The 6,986-nt window shown below is 34.7% G+C and overlaps 1 non-coding gene across 1 annotated transcript; it reads left to right on the top strand.

Annotated features, from left to right (window-relative positions):
* The first annotated feature begins 322 nt into the window (after positions 1-322).
* On the top strand, positions 323-426 carry LOC141541995 (U6 spliceosomal RNA). The gene has a single exon (XR_012482004.1). It is a non-coding gene; the product is annotated as a U6 spliceosomal RNA (small nuclear RNA).
* Positions 427-6,986: the final 6,560 nt, after the last annotated feature.

Below are 6,986 nucleotides of genomic sequence, written 5' to 3'. Positions count from 1 at the left end.
AAACAAACAAAAAAAAACCCTTAGAAGCCAGTGAGCAGAGAAAAGAGAGAGAAGGGACCTATGCTACAGATGTCTTAGAAATGAAATTTAAAAGACTTAACTTAGATGTGGGAGTTGAGGAAAAAGAAAGCATAAATGATGATAATGAACTAACAAAGCTGGGTACCCTTCAATGGAACCAGAGAAATGTGGAGAAGGGACAAAGATGCTAAGTTCAGGAAAAGTTTCTAAGGGCACATTCAGGTGAAGTTGTCCTATAAGTAGTTAGAGATCTAGAATTTAGGAGAAAGATTGAGACTGGATGTATAAAACTGGGAATCATCCATGTAGAAATGATCATTGAAATGCTTGCTTTGGAGTCACATAGAAGATTAGCATGGCCCCTGCGCAAGGATTACACTTATTTGTGAAACATTTCAAATTTTTACTTGCAATTTGAGCCATTTAAAGACCAATAAGCTTCCATCTAAAAAAAATGATAACTGAAACCATTGGCACAGACAAAATTTCTGAGAGTGAAAAACAAGACACAGCCTTAGCACAGAGCCTTGAGGCTCACCCATACTTAAGAGGTAGGTTATTTATGGTGATCAAGCAAAGGAGATTGAGAAATAGTTGTCTGACAGAAAGAACAGGGTCAGGAGAGAGAAGTGTCAGGAAAGCAGAAGATACTTCTGAAAGAATATACAGGAAGAAAAGATGATAGATGGGGTCAAAAGTTTCAAGTCAAGATGGGTGAAAACTAAGACAAAGGCATTTTAACATTTGATAAGCATTTTGAAAGAGTGGTGGAGTCAGATGCCAGATTGCAGTTTTAAAAAATAAATGGGTTGGTAAGGAAGCAGAGGCAGAGATAATAGGAGAGATATGAGACAATAGTTTGGGGTGTTTTAAAATTGAAGTAAATAGAGGCAGTTAAGTGGCTCAGTGAATAGAGCACTAGCCCTGAAGTCAGGAAGACCTGAGTTCAAATTTTACCTCAGACATTCAACACTTCCTAGCTTTGTGACCTTGGGTAAGTCACTTAACCCAATTGCCTCAGAAAAAAAAGTGAAGCAAATGTATTTTAGGTGTAATAGTACCCTAATTCATGGACCCTAGAGAGGCAGGATGATACTGAAAACCTCATAAGGAAAAATAGCTTAAACTCTATCCAAATGTGTTAGGATTTGTAGTCTTGATTCATCTTTGCATGGAGACAAACTAAACTACTTGTGACACAATGGATAGTGAATGGAAGGACCACAGATTGCAATAATAAGGTTCTAGATAGGGTTATGTACTTAAATGATGTGAACCTTCCCTTCTCCCCATCCCATCCCTCCTCCCCACCACCATCCCCAAACATAAAATAAAATAGAAAAGTAAAATGCAGAGTGATTTGGTCCCAGGCAGGGCTGTTCTAGACCCAGCTCATAATGTCTAGGGAAACCTATTATTAAATTTTCATTATGAGCAAATTTATACAATTTGCTAAAAAGCAAAGATCTATTTTTGTGGATTAGAAAGAAATAGAAAGAAATTTAATAATGTGGATTAAATTTTAAAGTATATCAGGCATATGAGTTGGGTTTTTTTTCCTTTACAGGAAACTGATTGTTAAATAGAGGTCAAAAATAGGAGCAAATGAGTGGTAGTAAAAAAAATAATAATAATAAAAAAGGAAATTTAAGCTTGATTTATGGAAAAACTTTCCCAATCATTAGATTGAGATGCTTTAGGAATTCCTTTTTTTGTCATCTAGCAAAGGTAGGATTTCTCAGTTATGTGCTAGATTTTCTTGTTTAGGTATGGGTTGGATTAGTCGGTTCCTTGGGCCTCTCCAGTTCAGATTCTGTGTTTCTGAGGGAGGGTCTAGAAATAACAATGGGGATGAAGAGCTCTTCTGTTCAGTGGGGTACAAGGCTTGAGAAAAGGAGTAGCCAGCCCTGAAGACTGAGGTAAATGAAAAAAAAAGTTAAAAATAAACGTAAATATTTAAAAAGAGTGAGGTGAATGATTCAATATCTGCCAGAGAAAACTAGAGTTCTCTAACTGCCAGAAGGTGGATAATATATGAGAGAAGAGCAGCTAAAATGAATGTATTTCATAACTTTCTCATTATTAAGGCAGTTAGAAGAAATAATATAGACAGAAAGCACAGGTATGAGTTAAATATGAAGGGATAATATCTTAAAAATAAAATTAAAGGGTGAGAGAGGAATGTGCTTGGGGAAAGGGAAATGGAGAGGTAGAATGGCATAAATTATTTGCCATAAAAGAGACAAGAAAAAGCTTTTACAGTAGAGGGGAAGAAGGGAAGAGGAGTGAACTTTGCTCTCATCAGAATTGGTTCAAAGAGGAAAGAACATACACATTCAATATGGATATAGAAATCTATCTTACCTTATGGGAAAGTAGGAAGAGAAGGGATAATGAGAAGAGGGGAAGGTGATAGAAGGGAGGGAATATTGGAAAAAGGGGTGGTCAGAAGCAAAACACTTTTGAGGAGGGACAGGGTGAAAGGAAAGAGACAATAGAATAAATGGGGAAATACAGTTAGTAATATTAATTGTGAAAAGAGTTTTGAAGCAAGTTTCTCTGATGAAGGCCTAATTTCTCAAATGTACAGGGTACTGAGTCAAATTTACAAAAAATAGCCATTCCTCAAAGATATAAACAATTTTCAGATGAGCTAATAAAGCTATTTATAGGCATAATGCTCTCACTATTGATTAGAAAAATACAAATTAAAACAATTCTGAATTCTACCTCATACCTATTAGATTGGATAGTGGGCCAGAGAGGGGAAATGACAAATATTGGTGGGAATATAGAAAAATCTGAGTCATTAATGCATTGTCATAGAATTGTGAACTCATTCAGCCATTCTATAGAGTAGTTTGATACTATGCCCAAAGGGCTATAAAATTATATATATATATATATATATATACTTTGACTTAACAATACTACTCCTAGGCTTGTATCCCAAAAAAGATGAAAAAAGAACCCATGTGTACAAAAATATTTATTTGCCTTTTTCTCAGGCAAAGAGCTGGAAATGGAGGGGATGCTCATCAATTGGAAAATGGCTGAATAAATCGTGATTTTATGAGAAAATTCCAAATGGGATCATGAAAATTTGGACACAACTGAAAACAACATTCTATCACATTCTTATGTTACATTTGTGATTATATGTGATTATAATAAAATATCATTGTTCTATGGGAAATGATGAGCAGGATGCTCTCAGAAAAACCGGGAAAGTCCTCCATGAGTTCATGCAAAATGAAATGTACTGTGTAAAAAATAATAGCAATGTTGTAGGATGATCAGATGTGAATGACTTTGCTGTTCTCAGTAAATCAATGATCTAGGACTACTCTGAAGGACTTATGATGAAAAATACTATCCATACTCAGAGAAATAATTGATTGTATCTGAACATATATTGAAGCATACTTTTTTTAAACTTTATTTTTCTTGAGGGTTTTTTTGGGGGGTGAGGAGGAAGGATTTATGTTTTCTTTTGCAACATGACTTTTATAGAAAAATTTTGCATGACTTCGCATGTGCCTTCTCAATGTATGGGGGGATTAAGGAGGAAAAGAAAGAATAAAATTTTAAAATTAAAGAAATAAAATGAATGAGATTACTTATGATGCAATAAGGATCTTGAAGCAGATTGGAAGGTTAGGCAGAGAAAAATAAAGACTGGGAAAGGATAAGAAAAATGAGATTGAAGAAGGATAGCAAGGGAAAGCATCTTTTTTCCCCTCAAGAGAAAGCAATTCAGATCATAGGGATTAAGGGAGCTAGAGATAGAAATTTGCTAACCACAGGACCAGTTTATCATAGAACTCAAACGATTGAATTGGAAGAGAAGAAAGTTGAAATTCAAGAAGACTGAATAGTAAAGATACACAATGGCAATGGCAGCTGGGAGGAGCCCATGGTGGAAAAGCCCTTTGGCTTTGGTCAGCCTGCTTACAAATCACTTAGGTGGCTCAGCTTTGAATTCAATCTCTAATCCACAGATTCTTAACCTTTTTTGCATCATGGACCCATTTGGCAATCTGATGGAAGCTATGGACCTCTTTTTTGAATGATGTTTTTTGAATGCATAAAGTAAAATACTTAGGATTACAAAGGAAACCAACCATAGTATATGCAGTCATCAAAATATTTCTTAAAAACAAGTTTGTCAGGTTAAAAACATCCATTCTTATGAATTTAAACATTTTCCTATTATCCAATACTATTGAATCATTGTAAATTTCTCTCTCTCTCTTTTTTTACCCATATTACTATATGGGTAATCATATACCAATACACCCAGGAACATAGACACAGCACAGCACAAGTGATACTATTTCTGTCTAAAATTATAAATGCTGTCAGCATTGAAACTATGCACAAATTTCCTACAAGCATTCTATATTTCTAAATTATCATTCATCCTTATGAATCTTAAAGAGTTAAGTGCACTATTAACTACAGTCAGAAAAATTCTTAAGTTTCAAAAGGCTTCAGAAGAGTTAAATACTTGACATTAATGTTTTATCAGGATCTTCAAATTAGTCTATTTGCTTTTGTCATCTGAGAAGAGGTTAATAGAAAATGAAAATCATTTTGAGAGAAAGCAGAAGACAAAGGGCTCCATATTATATAAAGCACTCTTCTAAATTATCTCTCACAGACATAAGTGCTTTGTAAATACAGTTTTATCTGTTCATGCAACCTTTGTTCCAAAAACTGGGATATCATTTTCTTGACATAATGTCAACTCATGAATTTAACTCATTAATTCACTCTGCATAGTAAGAACAGTAATGAGCTTAGAGACTAATTCTAGGTAAAAGGTAATTCAATGGGAATCAATTTAGCTTTGTCCTATTTGCATCATTTAAGAATGAAAAATAAAGTAAAAAGTACTTTATAATGGAAATTTCTATATCTTGGCTAATTATACCAACAGTACTAAGTAGCAACTCACCTGTGGGTCTAAGTGCAATTAGATTGATTTATTGATATATTTGTAAGGTTGGGTCAAAATTTTCCCATTGCATTTTAGTTTAGATGTCTTAATTGGATGGAAACATGTCTCAATCAATGATAGCTGTCGTTTATGTAGTAGTTAAAGGTTTGCAAGGTACTTATTATCACAAAGGTTTCTCATAAAATCCCTATTTAATCATTCACTCATAGACTTTGGACTAAGCAGGGAAAATATGTGAAAGCTATTTGATGAAATGAAATGTCACAACAGACAAGAAGTCTGTGTTCTTATTGGCTAGGGTGGGGTGAAGTACAGAGTCTGTATAAAAGCATCCAGAATGGAGGGTTTCCAAAAAACAGGATAATATGAGAGTTCTAAGTAAAAACCCTAGAGATAAAACCACTTGGAGATGGAGGAATGTGGTTTTGACCTCAGCCCAATCTTCTCCCATCTTTCCTTTTGAGGAGGGCATTCCAGCTTCAAAAAGCCCAAAGGATACTGGACTTCCCATCTTCCCTCTGGCATCCTACCTCTTTCCCAAGGACACTTTGGAAAGTACTTTATCCATTTATCAACCAGTGACAATGTCTGTGTTGGGAATCATGGATGATGGATGTAAAAACAATATGCTTAAATGGAATTTCTTGAGCATCCCATAAATGAGAGGGAAAAAAGACTTCCAGAAAATAGTATCTGGGGGTTATTCTTTGCCACATATGCTAAAATTGAGCCCACTTTCCCTTGGACCATCTTATAACACTGTGATGTTATCTCATTTGATCTACATGTTCTTATTGTGTTGACTTAGTAAATATTCCTTTCTAAAAGTAACTTAAGATTGGCCAAATAAATTTATTCTCAAATTAGAATCTTGTAGGAAAATAGGCAAGGGCTTGTGCCATAGTTACTCCTGATGACATGGTTACCCTCGGAGCATCGGCAAAACAACTCGTCTATGAAAACGGAAGTTAGGATAAGGATGTCCCAGAAGTTATATGTGTGACATTTGTTAGCCTTTCTTCCAGATAATAATTCACATTTATGTAGTATTTTGAGGATTATGAGATAATTTCCTTAAAATCATCCTGCATTATCATCTCTACTTCATTCATATTTTTCAAATGACAGAGGGCTTAAATGACTTGTCCAAAATCGTAAACTTGGCACACAACAAAGTCAGCTTTTTGAACCCATATCTTCTGACTTTTAGTTAATTTTTCTTCCCTTTCCCTCTTTAAAAGTTCCTAAGGCCCTGGGGGGGAAAAAAACCCTGATATTAAACCATTTTTATCTCCCATTATTGGGATAGACTCAAGCCAAATTGGTGATTTCATTGATTAATGGGATTTTCAGATAAGGGATTTCCTTCTACCAGTTCAGATATCTGAAATTATTGGAGGAGAGAGTGGGTCAGATAGTGAAGAGAATAAATGATTTGTTTTCAGGTAAGTAATAAAGCCAGTGTATATATCAGAAGTCGTACCTAAATTCAGGGTCTCCAAGGAACATTTTTATCCACTAGATCATGCTACCTCTCCCGTTATAATGCTAATTATAAATCTGGATTTTTAGAACAAATTAAGCATTTTTCATATAAAATCACTAAAGATATTCTAATGTGCTATTTATATAAGATTGGGAAGAGAATTTACCTCTTAAAGACTACATTTGATTTTATAATAAATTTGCAAGAAAATATATTCTACAGTCAAGGAAACAGAACCTGTTTTGAGATCCAAAACTATCAATACAATTTATATAAAGCCTTTGCAAATAAAGAAACGGCTTAAACCTCTCCCTACCACCTCATTCCCATTCAGGTCTAAACGACAGCCTCATTGGACAGAGGGATCAGCACACATGTTGCTATGGTAACCAGAGCAACCTTGTTAAAGTTAACAAATAAAATTATCTTGCCGAAGAGATGTCCCCAAAGGATCTTATTAAATCAAATGGAAATAATATCCCAAGTCTCCTTTTTTTCTTCTGAAAACCACTTTTC

This window comes from Sminthopsis crassicaudata, chromosome 4 (genome assembly GCF_048593235.1).
Source record: "Sminthopsis crassicaudata isolate SCR6 chromosome 4, ASM4859323v1, whole genome shotgun sequence".
In the NCBI taxonomy this organism is placed as follows: Eukaryota; Metazoa; Chordata; class Mammalia; order Dasyuromorphia; family Dasyuridae; genus Sminthopsis; species Sminthopsis crassicaudata.
This window is presented reverse-complemented; position numbering and strand designations above follow the sequence as displayed.